The 17,958-nt window shown below is 35.2% G+C and overlaps 1 long non-coding RNA gene across 1 annotated transcript; it reads left to right on the plus strand.

Annotated features, from left to right (window-relative positions):
• The first annotated feature begins 1,219 nt into the window (after positions 1-1,219).
• LOC130012462 (uncharacterized) lies at positions 1,220-17,445 on the plus strand. Its single transcript, XR_008787896.1, has 2 exons — positions 1,220-1,273; positions 17,202-17,445. It is a non-coding gene; the product is annotated as an uncharacterized LOC130012462 (long non-coding RNA).
• Positions 17,446-17,958: the final 513 nt, after the last annotated feature.

Here is a 17,958-nt window from a genome sequence, read left to right on the forward strand (position 1 = left end):
TTATCTAGAGAAATGGGGTTTAACGTCCACTCGACACAAACTAGGTCATTTCGGAACTAACACATGGTTCAATTTTATTTATATAATTCGCTTGCGCGTAGGGGTCTTTAGCAGTGGGAGGAAACCAGAGGACCCGGAGAAAACCCACAAGGTTGGACAGGCGACACGTACAACCGGGGAATATTTATCTACAGTAATATTGATATTAAATATTTCAAAGTTGTTTACACAGAAAAGACATTATCTATAGTAATAGGGATATCAAGTAGTAAAGACATTATCTATAGTAGTAGGGATACCAAGTAGTAAAGACAGTGTCTATAGTAATAGGGATATCAAGTAGCTGAACGTTTTTTAAAACTCTAAGTACATTATAATCTATAGTAAAATGGATATCAAATATTTCAATGTTAAATATACAGTAAATGCATTATCTATAGTAATATGGATATCAATTATTGCAAAGTTAATTAAACATTAGATGCATTATCTATAGTTATATGGTTATCAAATATTTCAAAGTTGTTTGAGCTGATTGTACATTATCTATATTAATATGGGATTCAAATATTTCAATGTTGTACACACATAATTTGAGTACACCAATTATATGTTATAATACTATAATAATGTGGATATAGTGATATGAATATCTAATATTTCAGCGTTATTTGAACAGTAAGTAGATTTTCTGTAGTAATGTGGTAACAAATTTTCAGTGTTATACATACAGTAGATACATTGACTGTATTATCTAGATATCAAACATTTCAATGTTGAATACACAGTAAGTACATTTTCAATGTTAATCTTTCAATATACATGTAGAACATACAATAATAACATTAGTTATAATAAGGCTATACAATAATAACATTTGTTATAATAATATGTGTATCAGATATTTCAATGTTGTTAAACAGTAGATACATTGTCTATAGCCATATGCACATCAAACATTTCAATGTCGTTCCAACACGAAATACATTGAGTATAGCAATATAGTTATCAATTTTTTTTCAATATACAGTTAACACCTTATCGATAGTAATATTGATATGGAAATGTTTTCATATTGTTTGAGTCGAGAATACATGATCCATAATGTTATGGATATATAAATATTTCAATAGTGTTCAGCACAAACTACATTATCCATAGTAAAATAAATATCAAGTGTTTCAATGCTGTACACACAGCAGATGTATGATCCATGTTATGGATATCAAATATGGATATCAAGTTTTTCAGTAGATACATTTTTATAGCAAAGGTAAGTATGCATATAGATGTCTAGTATTTAACTATGGACTTTGTTTACTTTAATTATTTGTTAGTTTCAATATTTGTATTTCATAATAATCAACAATAAAGACAATGTTAGTAGATAAGGTTGGTATCCATGTGTGGATTAAGTAATACATGATAATAGTTATTTAGTAGTCAAAGGTAGGTATGAGTATCAATTATTTTATGATAGTCAACAATAAAGGCACTGTTTGTTTTAATTTAGTAGGTAAGTATACTTTTGATTGGAGATTAATACTGGTTAATAATCATATCTATGAATTTGACATTTAATTTCACATCTGACATATCAAAGTTGTTGAACAACATGGAAATTATCCATGTCAGATAGAGACAGGTACGAGTTTGATATCAAGTATTTCGATATTGCAGAAACAGTAATGACAAGACTATCAAAGGAATAAAGGTAGGTAGATTATGGTATTAAATAATTCATTGATTTTCAAATAATAAAAACACTGTCTGTCTGCTAAATAAATGTAGAATTTAGATGTCAGATTTTTCATCGTTGCCTAAACCTAGATAAAAACTATGGTAGATAAGCTAGGTAATAAATATTAATAAAGTTACATAACAAATATTCTAATATGCTGGTTAGAATGTTTCTGTGGATATGCTATTCGGGAACGGGCGTTATGGATTCACCACAATACTTTATTATGTTTTCTTCCCTGGGGTTGTAGCCTGGGATGTCTAAGGGAGTTAAAATTCTTTTGACCATGCCAAATTCGTCTTCTGAGACAGGATTAAGTCTTACATATACCTTACCATCTCTGGTCCAACACTGACTAATGGATTTAGATTTATAGGCCTTTCTTGTAAGACTATAGATATATGATCTATATTTTGTCAGATCTTCATTAATGTAGACTTTTTCTGGTAGGTTCTTGTGTTGCTTCATGTCACTAAAAATCTTTCTCTTACTTTTGTAGCTGTTAAATCTGAGAATTATCTGTCTTGGTCCTCTCCCTGGTTTACCAACTCTATGGCAGTTCTCTATATCACCGGAAACAATATTAGGGCATACAATCTGCAAAACATCAAGTGTCTTCTTTTCAATATTTTCTTTATTTTGTTCTTCGACTCCATTTATTCTGATACAATTCTTTCTGCTATACTGTTCCAGCTCATCTGTTCTCATTTGTATTTTATTGTTCAGGTAGTTTGTAACTCTAGCTAGCTCTATCTTTAAACAGTTCACTTCTTCTTTCAGTGGAGTTACAAATTTTTCAAGACTGTCATTTACTATCTCACCTATCATTTGTCTTAATAAGTTTTGAACAGGAGCCTGTCTGAAAGAGTCTGCTACCTTCAAAGCAATTGTACTTACAGTGTCTGCTAATAGTGTTTGGTCAATGTCTTTGACTGCCTCAGGGAAGTGTAACAGGTCCTCAAAATTGTCTTCTTGTTCTGTAATGCACTTTGAATCAAATAATTCACTAGCAGTGGGGGGTGATGGTACTGAAGGGTAACTTGCTTTTAATAGCATTGATTTTATGTTCTTTTGGACCACTCTCTGTTTCTTTAGTGTTTCATTTTTGTTTGCAGCCATTAGAATGTCTTGTTGCATCTCTATTGGTGATCTTGTAGGGGGTCTTTTTCTGGTAGATACTGGCGATTCCATCATAGTTTAGTTTATACCGATCACTAGATAAATTCAGTCAAATAAGAGATGTCGTTGACTATATCTGTAGTCGTATGAGGCAGGAACAACAATATGGCCCCCTTAGCGATATGTAAACAAATACATGTGATCGTCTTGTACTTGGAAAATAGCAATCCAGATTATAATTACATATCAAAGGCACATTATCAGTGATCTAAAGATTATTTACCATCTGTCTGTACACACGTTAGTCTTAAAATATCGTTAAAACCACTGTTTTTCATTTATTTTCCTCTGAGCTCCAAAGTTTATTCGATTTTGTTAAAACTTGAAATGTAAGTATATAACCCAAAGATCTCGGTTCCTTTTGATATTTGCGCATATCGAATTGTAATTTTCTGAATTATGGCCCTTGATTGTAGGAAAAATCACTTCCTTTTTAGCTTGTTCTCTATCCATCTCTCGAAAATGTGGGCGTATCCTGCCTGGCAGCCGCTGGTTAACTCTGGGATTGTACCAGCTTCTTGGACTATTGGGAGCATGTGTGCCTGTATATAAAAAGAAAGGTGACCCCGGCTTACCTGAAAACTATAGACCCATAACGATCCTCAGCTGTCTTGGAAAATTTTTTACTTCCACTATAAATAATAGATTAAAAAAATTTCTAGACGAACACAATATACTGAACGAAACACAGGCTGGGTTTAGAAAAGATTACTCCGTAACAGATCACTTATTTGCATTGTATGCAATTATATCTTATTTAAGGTGTTTTTTGTACATTTATAGATTTTAGTAAAGCTTTTGATCAGGTATGGAGAATAGGTCTCTGTTATAAAGTTTTGATTTCTGGTATTATTGGTAAATGTTTTAATGTTATTTATAACATGTATCAAGACATAACGTTCTCTGTGAAATATAAAAACAAAATATCTGAACCCTTTCCCTGTAAGACAGGAGTTCTACAGGGTGAAAATCTCTCCACACTTTTATTAGGGTTTCACACTGCGTAGCTTGTGTGAAACACTATTGTTTTTATTCGGATTATTATTAAGTTTTCACATTGCGTAGCTTGTGTGGAAGAAGCGTTAACCATTTGGTCCCCCCACCTTTCCTTAAAATATGTAACTGGCACTCCCACACCTGCTTAGGTAGAAAATGGCATCAAAGTGGTGCACAATACCAGAAATAGATAATCAATTTAGAAAATTTTAACAAGTGTGGTATGAAAGATTTTTGCTCGGACAGCAGCGCTATAGGGAACTTCCAATTGTTTTGGGTTGTGTTACGTGCAAGCAAATGTGTACATAGGACCTAGGTTTCTCACCCCCTCTGACTATATGTTGTCCTTTGTCAGGACATATGGGGAGTGACTATTGGACCTAGAGATTAGCGAGTTGTGGTCTAGGTTGTGCATCCAAATGTAAAAGACTTGAAATGATATAAATAGTCCAAAAAGAGCCTCAAACTTTGAAAAAAAAAAATCGTTGAATTACTGAAAATGCTCTTCTATTTTTCTTTTTATTCAAAATTGCTCGATGGATGTTTCTGAATCTTCTGGTACAGGAAGTTAACTGCCAACGCCATGTTTTAAAATTATCCCGAAATTGATACGTAAACCGGAAGATATCCGATATTTTGAAAAAATGCATAAAAATGAAGATTATTGCCAAAAACGCGATTTCTCCGTTGGATATTACTAGATCAAAAGGTCTAAAGTATCGTTCGATAGCCCAGTGAATGGAATTTCGTATGCTTTCTTCGGGTCTGTTGCCTGAAATCCGATTCAGTACTGCCATGCAGGTCTAGTTAGGCTTTCGGTCTGAAAGCCTATTGTTTTTACTAAAATTATTAATCTGAAAGCCTATTGAGATTACTAAAATTATTATTATTTTTCCGCCCGGGAGCCTATTTCTCAGTGTCTGTAACAGATAGCGATCTGGGACCTAATTTTCTATTGGGAAACCATGTGGTGCCTACTTGATCGACTACTTTTGAAACTTCTGCGCAGACCGGAAGTGGTCTAATTTGATACGGTGCCCAAAAATCAGACATTACTGGAAACCCTGAGTCTATTCCGGAACAATAGCAGTTGAATATTTCGAAACTTTGTCGTTGACTTATATCGTTCGAAAATTGCAAACATGTCGTTTACGAGACAATTTTTTTTAATTTTCAAAATATTCAACTTTGACCTACATTTTTGGATACCTGATGTCGATCCGATTTCAGTAATATAAGTTCCATTCAGAGTTATCGCCCTTTTTTTCGATTTTTTTTTCGAATTTTGTGTCCATTTGTAAGCTTCAGTTTGTTTTTACGGCCAAATGGTGGTTTCTGAAACTTCTGGAACATAAATACCCAATTTATACGGATACAATGATCAGGAAGCAAAATCTAACGGATGCAGCTTCGCGCAAGCGCAACAAAGAATTAAAAACCGGGCATCTAAAGCTATATACCTCTTGTATTCGAGGGTCCATAATCGCAATCTGCCCATTGACTGTCAACTTAAACTTTTTGATCATACTATACTTCCGATATTACTGTACGGTTTTCAAATATGGGGATTTGGGGAAGTATCCGCCATAGAAACTATCCTTAACCAGTTTTTAAGAAATATATTGAAAGTAGAAAAAAAATACTCCTCTGTGTATGTTAAATGGTGAAACTGGGAGATACCCTTTAAGTATTTATTTTAAGCAAAGAATGGTTAGATTTTGAATTAAAATGATAAGTGGTAAAACTAGCAAATATTCTTTGTTATTATATAAATCTCTGTTAAAAATAGTCTTGACGAATGTGGATATAGTTATGTATGGAACTCACAACAGGCGGCGAAATCCAGGTGAACTGAAATAGGAATTGTTTAAAGACTAAAAGATCAGTATTTTTAGTTAATTATAGAATTTATAAGACGGAATTTCAATTAGAACCGTATCTTATTCATTGCGGAATAATTATAAATATACTTTTATAAGATGTAGAACATGTAACCATAAACTCGCTGTCGAGGTCGGGAGATGGATGAATGTAGATTTTGAACAAAGAAATTGCCCTTTATGTAAAGTAAATACAGTCGGCGATGAATATTACTACCTATTCAATTGTACTTATTTTATTAAAGAACGTGTTTATTCCTTAATTGCCTATATACAGAGGACGTTCGTATTCATTAACGCCTGATCGATTTCTTAATCCTTTAATTAAATAAAACAATTTGCTGGAATAATTTATTTCGTAATTTAATTTAATTTGAGATCCAATTTAGAATTTGTTTTATAATGTCATAAAAACAGTCGATGTAGCCATATCCCTAACCCTAACCCTAACCCTAGGTGTGAAATTGTTATCAACGCGCTACGAAAATCTATGAATCCGATAGAAATAATTTAACGTGGCTTTTAAGAAGTGAAATGGTTTCAAGTAATAATCATATAAATTGAGAGCATTGATAATTAGGTGTAGCTATTCCTAAATTTAATGTTCATGTATCAATAAGGCTACCAGATGGATGCTCCATCCATACCGCAGAATTAAAGGCAATATCCACAGCTCTTGAGTGGCTTATGTCATCCACCATTCAAAGAGCAGTCATTGTGTCAGACTCCCTTAGCAGCATAAAGTCAATAATACATGAAACAACAACATCTAGATCAGAAATTGTTCAGAATATTCGAGCGAGTGTTTGTTCCCTCCGAAAGAAAAATAAAACCGTAGAATTTACATGGATACCATCCCATGTTGGCATAGTAGGCAATGAGTCTGCAGACAATCTTGCTCGCAAAGGATCCAGTCTCTGCCAGACCGAAGACTTAAAATAAAGCGTTCATGAATTTAACAGCATTGTTAAAACTAAGATTAAATCAGAATGGAAAACTGAGTTGGCCAGAGCAAATACTTTCACATTCAAATTAAATAACGATATGGTTGTGAAAGCTGAAGTCAATTACCCATCTCGCAAAATTTGTAGCTTAATCACAAGACTGAGAACTAAAGATTTAATTACCGACCATAAATTTAACCCAGTGAAGTGAGAATGCGGCCATAATTTGACCGCTAATCATGTCACCATTGGAAGAGAAAAGACTCCCTGTACGAAGATGCCAAACTTCAATATACAATATACCCTCCAAAATGTACCCGCCCCCCCCTCCCTCGGAATGTGTCATATAAAATTTATGAAGCTATCTCAAATTTCATAGCAGAATCGGGAATTAACTTTTAAGTTAGTTGCGTTAAAAGAGCACTAGTCAAAGAAAGATAACTGGTTGTGTAGACCACGTTGGCCCCTAAGCCACCTGGATGCTTTAATAATATCAGAATAAATTAACGTTAAGATAGGAAACTACATATCTAGTTACAAAGGAAGGAACTATTGTTGTAGGACATATGGCGGTTCAGCCTACTGCGTGATTTAATATATTAATATACTAGGGAAAAATAATGATAAAATAAAAAAAATAGGGACCTACACAACCATTATTAACAACGACAGTACATATCAATCAATTTAATTTCATTTATGCGTAACTATTAAAGGCCATGTATTATTTCTATCCATGTTTTAATTTGTTTTAATTTCCTTGTTCTGTGTTGCTGCTGGCTCTTCTTTTCAGGTAACGTTTATCTGGGGAGAGCCATACGCAAGAAAACCCCTAATGGAATGCCTTTAACTTTTAATTGATGACGTTGTGAACCGTATTATAGGACTTTTAACTAACTTTTAACCATGTGGAACTTACTGGACGAACAGTTTTTAATTTTTAATATCTAAATAATCCACGGGTCCAGCTATGTGGTTTTTACAGTGAGCACTTCGCTTTTCCACGTTACTCAAGCGGATTCTTTTTCCCCATGGTTTTTTTTTCTATCCGCACTGATTGCGCCAAACATCAATCAGCTGGACCTCCTGTTGTAACATATTTTTATTATGACAAAGAGAGAAGATGACCCGCCCTCTCTTCTCGCGATAGTGATTTTATAAGTGTGCTTTAAATTGACCTTTTGAGTCCCTCTACCACCCACCGTGTGCAGTCCAAACGATTCAAGAAACATTTCCGTCAGAAGAGTATTTTGGTTCTAATTTCCCCGAGTAAAAGAGTACAGGAGTATACAAGGACTTTTTATTTTGTGTGTTAACCAATTTTAAGGAGACTTTTGGTATACATGGACGTTTGTATTGTATTTGTTTACCAATTTTCAACCCATTAAGTGTAAATAATTTAATTAAATCAACCTGTCCATAATATCACATCTAATGTATTGGAAGTTTAATCTTTAAGAGTCATTCCACGAGAAAACCTTGCAGAAGGTGGGAAGATGGGGGTCGGCAGATCAAGTTCATCTCGGGGGGATTTTATGGACTCCTCAAGACTACTTCACAGCCAGGAGGGCCGATCTTAAAATTTCATCGTTATTGAGAAACAGCCTCTGGGTGATTTTTGACCAATTTTGCCATTTTTCAGGTCATTTTTGGTCAATTTTCAGCCACCTACTGTAGCAAGTCTAGGGTTTGGATGGAGATGGTTGTGATTGGTGATGTAAGTGGGGGGCCTTCCTGTGCCCCAGTGTGAAGACCATAAAGTCGCATCTATTCTCTGGGAGTAATGATCAGCAAAATTGTAACATATAGCTACTACAACCGAAAACATACACCTGCGGAAATTAGCTCTATTTTCTATGATGCGGGGGTAGATCAAAATATCGAAATGGTTTTATGCACAGCTCGACATACTCTATCGATATAAAAAATAAAATCTCTGTCGCCTCTCTTCAATCAATGCGAAATAATAAGTCAAAGTTGATGAATTTTCCCTATTGTAATCTCTCATTCTCTATGAAATGGCCAACTACTTTCATTCAGGGTAAGCCAGCTTTCTCCGTTTCTTCACCAAATCATTCGCCAGCGCTCGCAGGTAGCAGTCTGAAACCCGCTCGAACAAAACTAGTCTCTTTGATGATGATTGGTATCCAATCCATGATGGCCGCGCCCGAGACCGCAGAAAATTGTGTTTTTTCTTCATTTTTGGCCATAGAATGTGGTACATATCCTAGATATGAGCAATGAAATGACTTAATAGATTGAAAGAGTGTACTACGGACATTAAGGCCCGTCCTTTAGCACATTACATAGCAATAAGTGAATTGAGAACCGAATGGAAGCTGATTACTTGACGAAGTGGGATTTTTGATCTTGATAAGTCGATTCTAGATGGAAAGGTGATATATGCGGCCCATCGCTACCGCCTGGGTCTCAAATGGAATATTCCAAAAGGATGAAAACACTATGCTGTCCACAATGAGGAAATGGGCTGTCAAAAGAGCCAATTTGCTACACCACCGCAGGTTAGTTCTTCAAATAAATGATATGACGTAGGGTAAAAAATTAAACTTCATCATAGGATCATTTTCAGAGCCCAAAATAAATCTTGCCATGCCCTTTAAAACTAAATTTGTATATGAAGGACATTTCTATCAGGGGCCACCTCTCTAAATATTGTTGATATCAACCCCAACGTATATGGGGCATTGAAAATTTTCTTGCATCCAGTCTCCGAATGATGGACTGGCTGGTAAAAGGGACCCCTGCAAATACTTAGAAAATTATTTTATGTGGATTGGTTGTTTTAGGTTACTGTTAGAACTGATGACATCCCTCCCACTGCTACATCACCTGTAGCTACTGGTAATGCTGCTTACGTCCATCATCAATCTACTGCTACTACATCATCTGAAGCTATGGGTATTGGAACTGCCACAATGCCCCTTCCTTCTGTAACAGCTATTGGTAGTGACACCAGTAACAGTAATGACTTAGAACTACCAATAATAGGCCTAGATCAGGTAATGGTAGTCATTACTGTCACTGGTGTCACTACCAATAGCTAACCAAGTCATGAAACCAAAAATATCACTTAAGAGCGACAAAAGTTGAACAAACCTTGCTTAAGACTCGTTCAAAGGTGACAAAGGTCACTAATCAATGACCATAATTAAAATTTAATGTCCATAACTGAAACAAAGCCTAAAAGCTAGCTAACTAAGTCAGGAAACCAAAAATATCACTTAAGAGCGACAAAAGTTGAACAAACCTTGCTTAAAAGTGGTTCAAAGGTGACAAGGGTCAAATTTTAGGTCACATAACGACGTTTGAGTGTATTTGATTAAATTGTCTTGTCCGGGATTATTTTTCTTTCTAACACCATTTCTATGGGTTTCACTGCACAAAATGACTGCTTAAGAGTATGAAATGCTGTACTAATGCTACTTAAGAGCTAATTAATTAGCACTAATTTGTGACCATAATTAAAATTTAGAGTCCATAGCTGAAACAAAGCCTAAAAGCTAGCTAACCAAGTCAGGAAGCCAACAATATCACTTAAGAGCGACAAAAGTTGAACAAACTTGGCGTAAGAATGGCGACAAAGGTCATATTTTGGGCCACATTATGACCAATCAATCAATCAAATTGCTTATCTCTGCTGATCCTAAACATAAAATGCGCATTTTCGAACTCCATCAAGACATTCACATAACCAACACCTGCACCAAGTTTAAAAATTCTACCTCAATTAGAAGAAGAGTTATTGTGTCCCAAATCGCTTGATGAACAGACAGACGAACAAGCCCATTTTAATAGTTCTCTGCTTTCTTCGAAAGGCGGATGACAATAATGTTGATGTCAGCAATAATTATGCACTTGAAAGTATGGCAAAGTTATCAGTACAACAAGGAATTTTAAAATTGAAGGAGACTAAACTTCCTTTTAGGCATTATTCGATTTAACAGCCATTTTAAATTACTTTCGAGGTGTGTGCTTGTTAAAATTAAAGTATTTATTTATTGTGGACTTATCAGTTAGTTTGCGAACAAATTTTCTTATCAACCCCTTTTATTTAACAGAACACAGTTTTTATGGGAAACAATCACAGGTTACTATATAGCCTACATCAAGCTTGACAGTACTTGATCCATATTTACAATCGTTAACAATATAATATTATTACGAACAGATAAAAAGCATACAGTTAATGAGGAGACAGAAATGTATGGAACCAGTGGCGGCGCCAAGGGGGGCATTTGCCCCCACCCCTAAATCTGGTCTGCCCTCTGTTTGCCGCCCCCCCCCCCCCCCAATAATTTTAGAAAATAAAAAAAATGTATTTGTGATACGTTTCGGTAATACTTTCTACAGTGTTTAAATCCCACATCCCCACTCAGTCATAGACTTGCATGTTGTAGAGTCTGAGTGATTCCTGACCAAGTCCATCCTGCTGTAAACCTGCTGTAAACCTACTATAAACAATAACACGTGAATCACATGGGAAGTGCTTTTTACGATCTTCAAAGTTTTTGGGTATATGTTAATGCGGCGAGAATATACATTCACTTGACAGACTCACTCCGTTCGTTTGACACCACCCTCTCTATTCGAATAAGCTGGTGATTTGGCGACGAACAGTATCTGGTCAGCTCTATTTATCTCGACAACCAGTGTCTGAAATGTTGCCAGGCTGCATTTCCGGCAGTCTATGGCACAAAATATCGCGACGAAAATATTCATTCACCTTGAGTAACTCACTCCGTCCGTTTTACACTTTCCTGTCTGGTCGGATAAACTAGTGATTTGGCGACAGGCGGTATCTGGTAAGAAATATTCAATGCCTGAAATACTGCCAGACTGCATTTCCGACAGTCAATTTTTCAAAATTTTCGGGGGCTTTGTTGAGGTTCGCAAGTTCGTTCATTTGACACTTTATGTTTTGACTTTCTTAGAAAATTTGAAATTCTCGCTTTAAGAAGCATCTCTGGTGTTGAAATCGCCCAAAACAGCATCGCATTCCGAAATCCGTGCTTCACTCCACAGTAAATCTAATTTACAATTGGAAATATTTAGGAGCGATTATCCATAATAGAATGAAAATGATGAAACAAGACTATTAGCCAACAAGAGTATCGGATGTCTGTATGAATGTACATGTATTACTTGTGTGTAAATGTATGTGTTTTCTATGTTATATGTATTATACGTGTTGTCCTAAATAGACTGGACGTTTTGATGCAATTAACATCTTATCTTATCTAGCACAAACATCTTGTAAGTATAAGCCGGTCTTGATAGCATTATACGGAAAATAACCTTCCGATTTCGAGTTTTTTTCCGTAAAGATCCATGTAAAGGAGAACACATAAATGTTTCGAATCATATATGGACTAATTCATAATTCTGCATTTTTTTAAAACAAGAGAGTTATCCAGTTCTATACTTCCATTCTCAATATTTAGAGTGATTCGTTGCATAGTTTTTCCGCGTCTCTTTAGGGCAAGCAGAGTTAAGCAATTTGATGGGTTGATTGGTTAATTGGTCATAATGTGGCCCAAAATATGACCTCTGTCACCAGTCTTACGCCAAGTTTGTTCAACTTTTTTTGCTCTTAAGTCATATTGTTGGCTTCCTGACTTGGTTAGCTAGCTTTTAGGCTTTGTTTCAGCTATGGACTCTAAATTTTAATTATGGTCACAAATTAGTGCTAATTAATTAGCTCTTAAGTAGCGTTAGTACAGAATTTCATGCTCTTAAGCAGTCATTTTGTGCAGTGAAACTCATAGATATGGTGTTAGAAAGAAAAATAATCCCGGACAAGACAATTTAATCAAATACACTCAAACGTCGTTATGTGACCTAAAATTTTACCTTTGACCCTTGTCACCTTTGAACCACTCTTAAGCAAGGTTTGTTCAACTTTTGTCGCTCTTAAGTGATATTTTGGGTTTCCTGACTTGGTTAGCTAGCTTTTAGGCTTTGTTTCAGTTATGGACACTAAATTTTAATTATGGCCATTGATTAGTGACCTTTGACCTTTGTCACCTTTGAACGAGTCTTAAGCAAGGTTTGTTCAACTTTTGTCGCTCTTAAGTGATATTTTTGGTTTCATGACTTGGTTAGCTAGCTTTCAGGCTTTGTTTCAGTTATGGACTCTAAATATTAATTACGGTCACTAATTAGTGCTAATTAATTAAGCTCTTAAGAAGCATTAGCACAACATTGTATGCTCTTAAGTCATGCATTCTGTTTCTTAGTGTTAAGTGTGAAACGCTTGCAAAAAAATTGTAGATGGACATTGAATTTTAACTCCCATTAAATATGGGAGGGTTAGGGGGAGCGCTCCCAGGTATATGCACAGGTTACAAAACTTAAGACTTGGCTTTCCAAAATGATCTAGGGGTAAAATATGTATTGTAGACCTCAAACCTTTTGGACTTCGTACGAAGTGATTCTCTTGGTCATATCTGGGATATGTACCACATTTAATGGCCAAACATGAAGAAAAACCGCAATTTTGTGCGCTTTTGGTCACGGCCATCTTGGATTGGATACCAAGCCTCATCAAAGAGACTATTTTTGCTCGAGGGGGTTTCAAGCTGAAGAAACGGAGAGAGCTGGCTTACCCTGAATGCAAGTAGTTGGCCATTTAATAGAGAATGAGAGATTTACAATAGGGAAAATTCACCAACTTTGACTTATGATTTCGCAGGTGTATATTTTCTGTTTTATTCACCATATCTTACAATTGTGCTATTTCATGGTCTTCACACTGGGGCACAGGAAGACCCCCACTAACATCACCAATCACCACCATTTTCATCCAAACCCCAGACTCGCCACAATAGGTGGCTGAAAATTGACCAAAAATGACCTGAAAAATGGCAAAATTGGCCAAAAATCAGCCAGAGCCTGTTTCTCAATAACGGTGAAATTTTGAAATCGGCCCTTCTGGCTGTGAAGTAGTCAGGAGGAGTCCATAAAATGCCCCAGAGATGAACTCGATCTGCCGACCCTCCATCTTCCCGATTCTGCACGATTTTGCATGGTTTTCTCATGGAATGACGCTTACTAAACAACAACAGCGACATAATTTCGACAAAGTGAGAAAATGACCCGTCCTCACGACAGCAATTTTAAAACTGTGTTTTAAAGTGACTTTTTTAGTCCCTCTACCACCGTGTGCAATCCCAACGATTTAAGATACATTTCCTCGGTTGTTCTTTCTATTTACATAATGGACAGTCTTCGGCCATTATCCATCACTTAAACGCATTTCATTATCAGTTTTATTGTGTATGACTCTTCCCAGATAAACATTACCGTTGCGAGCCAGATTGTCTGCAGACTCATTGCCTACTATGCCAACATGGGATGGTATCCATGTAAATTCTATGGTTTTATTATACGCCCACATTGAAATGTGGTCGTATATTGTCGTCGCCCCCGTCCGGATTGTGGACGCTCTAGAGGCTAAAGTTAATATCCGATTGACTCTACATTTATACATAGTGTTTAAGGTCATGAGACGAAGTTAATATCCGATTGACTTTAAATTTATGCACAGTGTTTAAGGCCATGAGACGAAGAAGCCTATTGGTTTTCGGCTATTTCTGATAATTAATGCCAGAGTTATGGCCCTTGATCACTTCAAAATATCCAATAAAACATTTGACACATTGCATTTGGCGTTTTACATTTAACTTTGGCCTTAGACGTAATTTGACTTTATCATTCCCGGTATTAAGACTTTGTACATTGTACTTTTTACACGTAATCAATAGAAAATACATTTTAGCAGAGCATTTGATATTGACAGCGATACCCCTCCATAGAGACGAACAAGTATATTGATTTTCAATGGATTTTGATAACTTGAACGGCCAAATTCATGATATTAAATGTGTATACTAAACGTTGGCATGCAACAGAACTAAAAGCCAAACGAATTCTAATGATTTTCTGATAATTACTTATTGAGTTGTTACTCTTAATCAGATTTCAGTGTTTTATAAATGTTTCATTACCGACAATATACACGGACGTTTTTATTTGGTGTTTTTACCAATTTTCAACCCATTAAGTGTAAATAATTTAATTAAATCGACCTGTCCATAATATCATATTATTATATGAACGCTCTAACGCCAAAAGTTATGATCCGATAGTTTTAAAATTAATATATGTTGTTCACATTGGTGAGATAAAGAAGCCTATTGAATTTCAGCAATTTCCGTTTATTACGTCTAGAGTTATGGCCTTTGTTTCACTTTATTGAACCTTGTGAACGCTCTAACGTCAAAATTTATTATTCGATCTTTCTGAAAATTACATGCATTTTTTAAATAGTGAAATGAAGAAGCCTATTGAATTTCAACAATTTCCCTTTCTTACGTCTAGTGTTATGGCCCTTGTTTCACTTTATTGAACATTGTGAACGCTCCAATGCCAAAAGTTATCACCCGATCTTTGTGAAATTTATATGCATTATTTAAATTAGTGAGACGAAGAAGCCTATTGAATTTCGGCAATTTCCGTTTATTGCGTCTAGAGTTATGTCCCTTGTTTCACTTTATTGAACCTTGTGAACGCTCTAACGTCAAATGTTATCATTCGATCTTTCTGAAAATTATATGCATTATTTAAATTAGTGAGTCGAAGTAGCCTATTGAATTTCAGCAATTTCCGTTTATTACGTCTAGAGTAATGGCCCTTGTTTCACTTTATTGAACCTTGTGAACGCTGCAACGCGAAAAATTATCATCCGATCTTTCTGAAATTTAAATGCATTATTTAAATTAGTGAAACGAAGAAGCCCATTGAATTTCAGCAATTTCTATAAACTACTTCCAAAGTTTCACTTTGTTGAACCTTGTGAACGCTCTAACGTCAAATGTTATCATTCGATCTTTCTGAAATTTATATGCATTATTTAAAATAGTGAAACCACAAAGCCTATTGAATTTCGACAATTTACAATAATTACTTCTAGAGTTATGGCCCTTGTTTCATTTTGTTCAACCTTGTCAATGCTCGATTGATGAAAGTTATCATCCAATATGTATGAAATTTATATGCATCTTAATTTCAGCAGTTTTCATCAATTATTTCTAGAGTTATGGCCCTTGTTTTACTTTGTGAACCCTGTGAATGTTTGAATGGCAAAAGTAATCATCCGATCTGTATAAAATTTATGTGCATTATTTAAATTAGTAAAACGAAAAAGCTTGTCAAATGTCAACAATTTCTGTAAACTACTTCCAAAGTTGAGGCCCTTGTTTCAGTTTGTAAAACCTTGTGAAGCCACAAACGACAAAAATTATGATCTGAATTGTATGGAACGTCTTGTAAAGGCCCCCAATTACCTAAAAAGGAATAAATAAGCGACAACCCTTGTCGACCGTCGGACGATTTAGCTGCTGTGGGCGTATGTTTCGTTGCCTGGCAACCTATCTTTGAAAAACAATGACTATAGTAATGACTATAGTCCCAAGTTTCTTTAAAAACAGCGCATTTGAAGGCGTGCAGCCGAGGTCAAATGAAAGTATGAAAATGCCGAGGTAGGCGACAAAATGAAATGGGGTATAACGTCCTACTGCTCCGACTGGGCTAAGTCCTCCCACTACTAAAGACCCCTACGTGCCAGCGAATTATTGAAATAAAATTGAACCATATGTTAGTCCCGAAATGACCTAGTTGTTTGTGTCGAGTGGACGTTAACCCCCATTTCTCTCTCGCTCCCCCTTGACAGACCCTCTGTCCTACATCAATGACTAGTGTTATCCATGCCGGAAATTCCCGATGAACTTCCTCGGCCAACACAAATTTACAAAATTGAAAACAAATTTACAAAATTAAAAATTAGTCAACAAAATTAAAAAATATTCTACAAAATTAAAAAATTATTTTGCAAAATTAAAAAATTATGCTACAAAATTAAAAATTATGCTACAAAATTAAAAATTATGCTACAAAATTAAAAATATGCTACAAAATTAAAAACTATGCTACAAAATTAAAAATTATGCTACAAAATTAAAAATTATGCTACAAAATTAAAAATTATGCTACATAATTTAAAAATAACCGTGAACAATAAGGATACTTCTTTTAAAAACTGAGCCTTTGTCAGCATGTGTATGACATATTAAATTCTGGAGATAAATCTTGAATCGGGTTTTAACAGCCCTGTCGATTTTCTCTGATATCCGTTCATCTCTTGCAAAATGTGTGTGTACCTAGCATGGCAACCGCTTGTTGACCAAGAAATTATACACCGAATATTTTTTAGATAGTATGTAGTTGTTATTCCTTTAATTGTGGTAGCTGTTATAGTGTTAAAGTAAATCATATCCAGATTTATAAAGTTGTTTCTGTTTTCATGGAAATAACCATCAAGGTTACAATTTCTGTGTAATGTGTGTGCATAAGATAATCAATTTCAAAACATTTTATTTCCAGGTAAAGAAAAAAAGAATCTACCCGAAGGCGCCTTTCTTTTACTCCAATTACACGATGAGTTAATATATGAGGTTTCTGGTGCAGAAATTGAAAACGTTGTCAAAGTAATCAAACAACAAATGGAAAATGCTATGAAACTTTCAGTTCTACTTTCAGTGAAAATGAAGATGGGTAAAAGTTGGGGTAGTCTGGAATAGATTATTTGTTGTATTAATTGTTAAATTAAACTTTCAGTAATGATTAAGATGTTTGGATTGATGTGATGGTCTATATATGATTCAATTCTTCTATTTGATGACGTCTGGAGTTGAAACATGGTTGAATAATGTTTTTGTAAAAGTTTCTAAATATATACCAGTCAATCTAGCACACATACCGAGTAACATTACAAATACCGGGCATCCCAACTGATCTTGAATTGTGGACGCTCTGGAGACTAAAGTTGATATCCGATTGACTTCAAATTCATACACATTGGTTAAGGTTATGTGATGTTGATGACCTTGAAACAACTGGTGGACGCTCCAGGGACAAAAATTATCATCCGATTGATTATGCACAGTATTTAAGGCCATGGGACAACGAAGCCTAATGATTTCCAAGGGTTTCTAATGAATACTGCCCTTGATTTACAACAGCTGAATTCATGACTTTTGTATACTAAACGTTAGCATGCGGCAGAACTAGACGCCAAACAAATTGTAACGATTTCTGATAATAATCTAATGGGTTGTTACTCTTAAAGGGGCATTAGGTA

This window comes from Patella vulgata, chromosome 4 (genome assembly GCF_932274485.2).
Source record: "Patella vulgata chromosome 4, xgPatVulg1.2, whole genome shotgun sequence".
Classification (NCBI taxonomy): Eukaryota; Metazoa; Mollusca; class Gastropoda; family Patellidae; genus Patella; species Patella vulgata.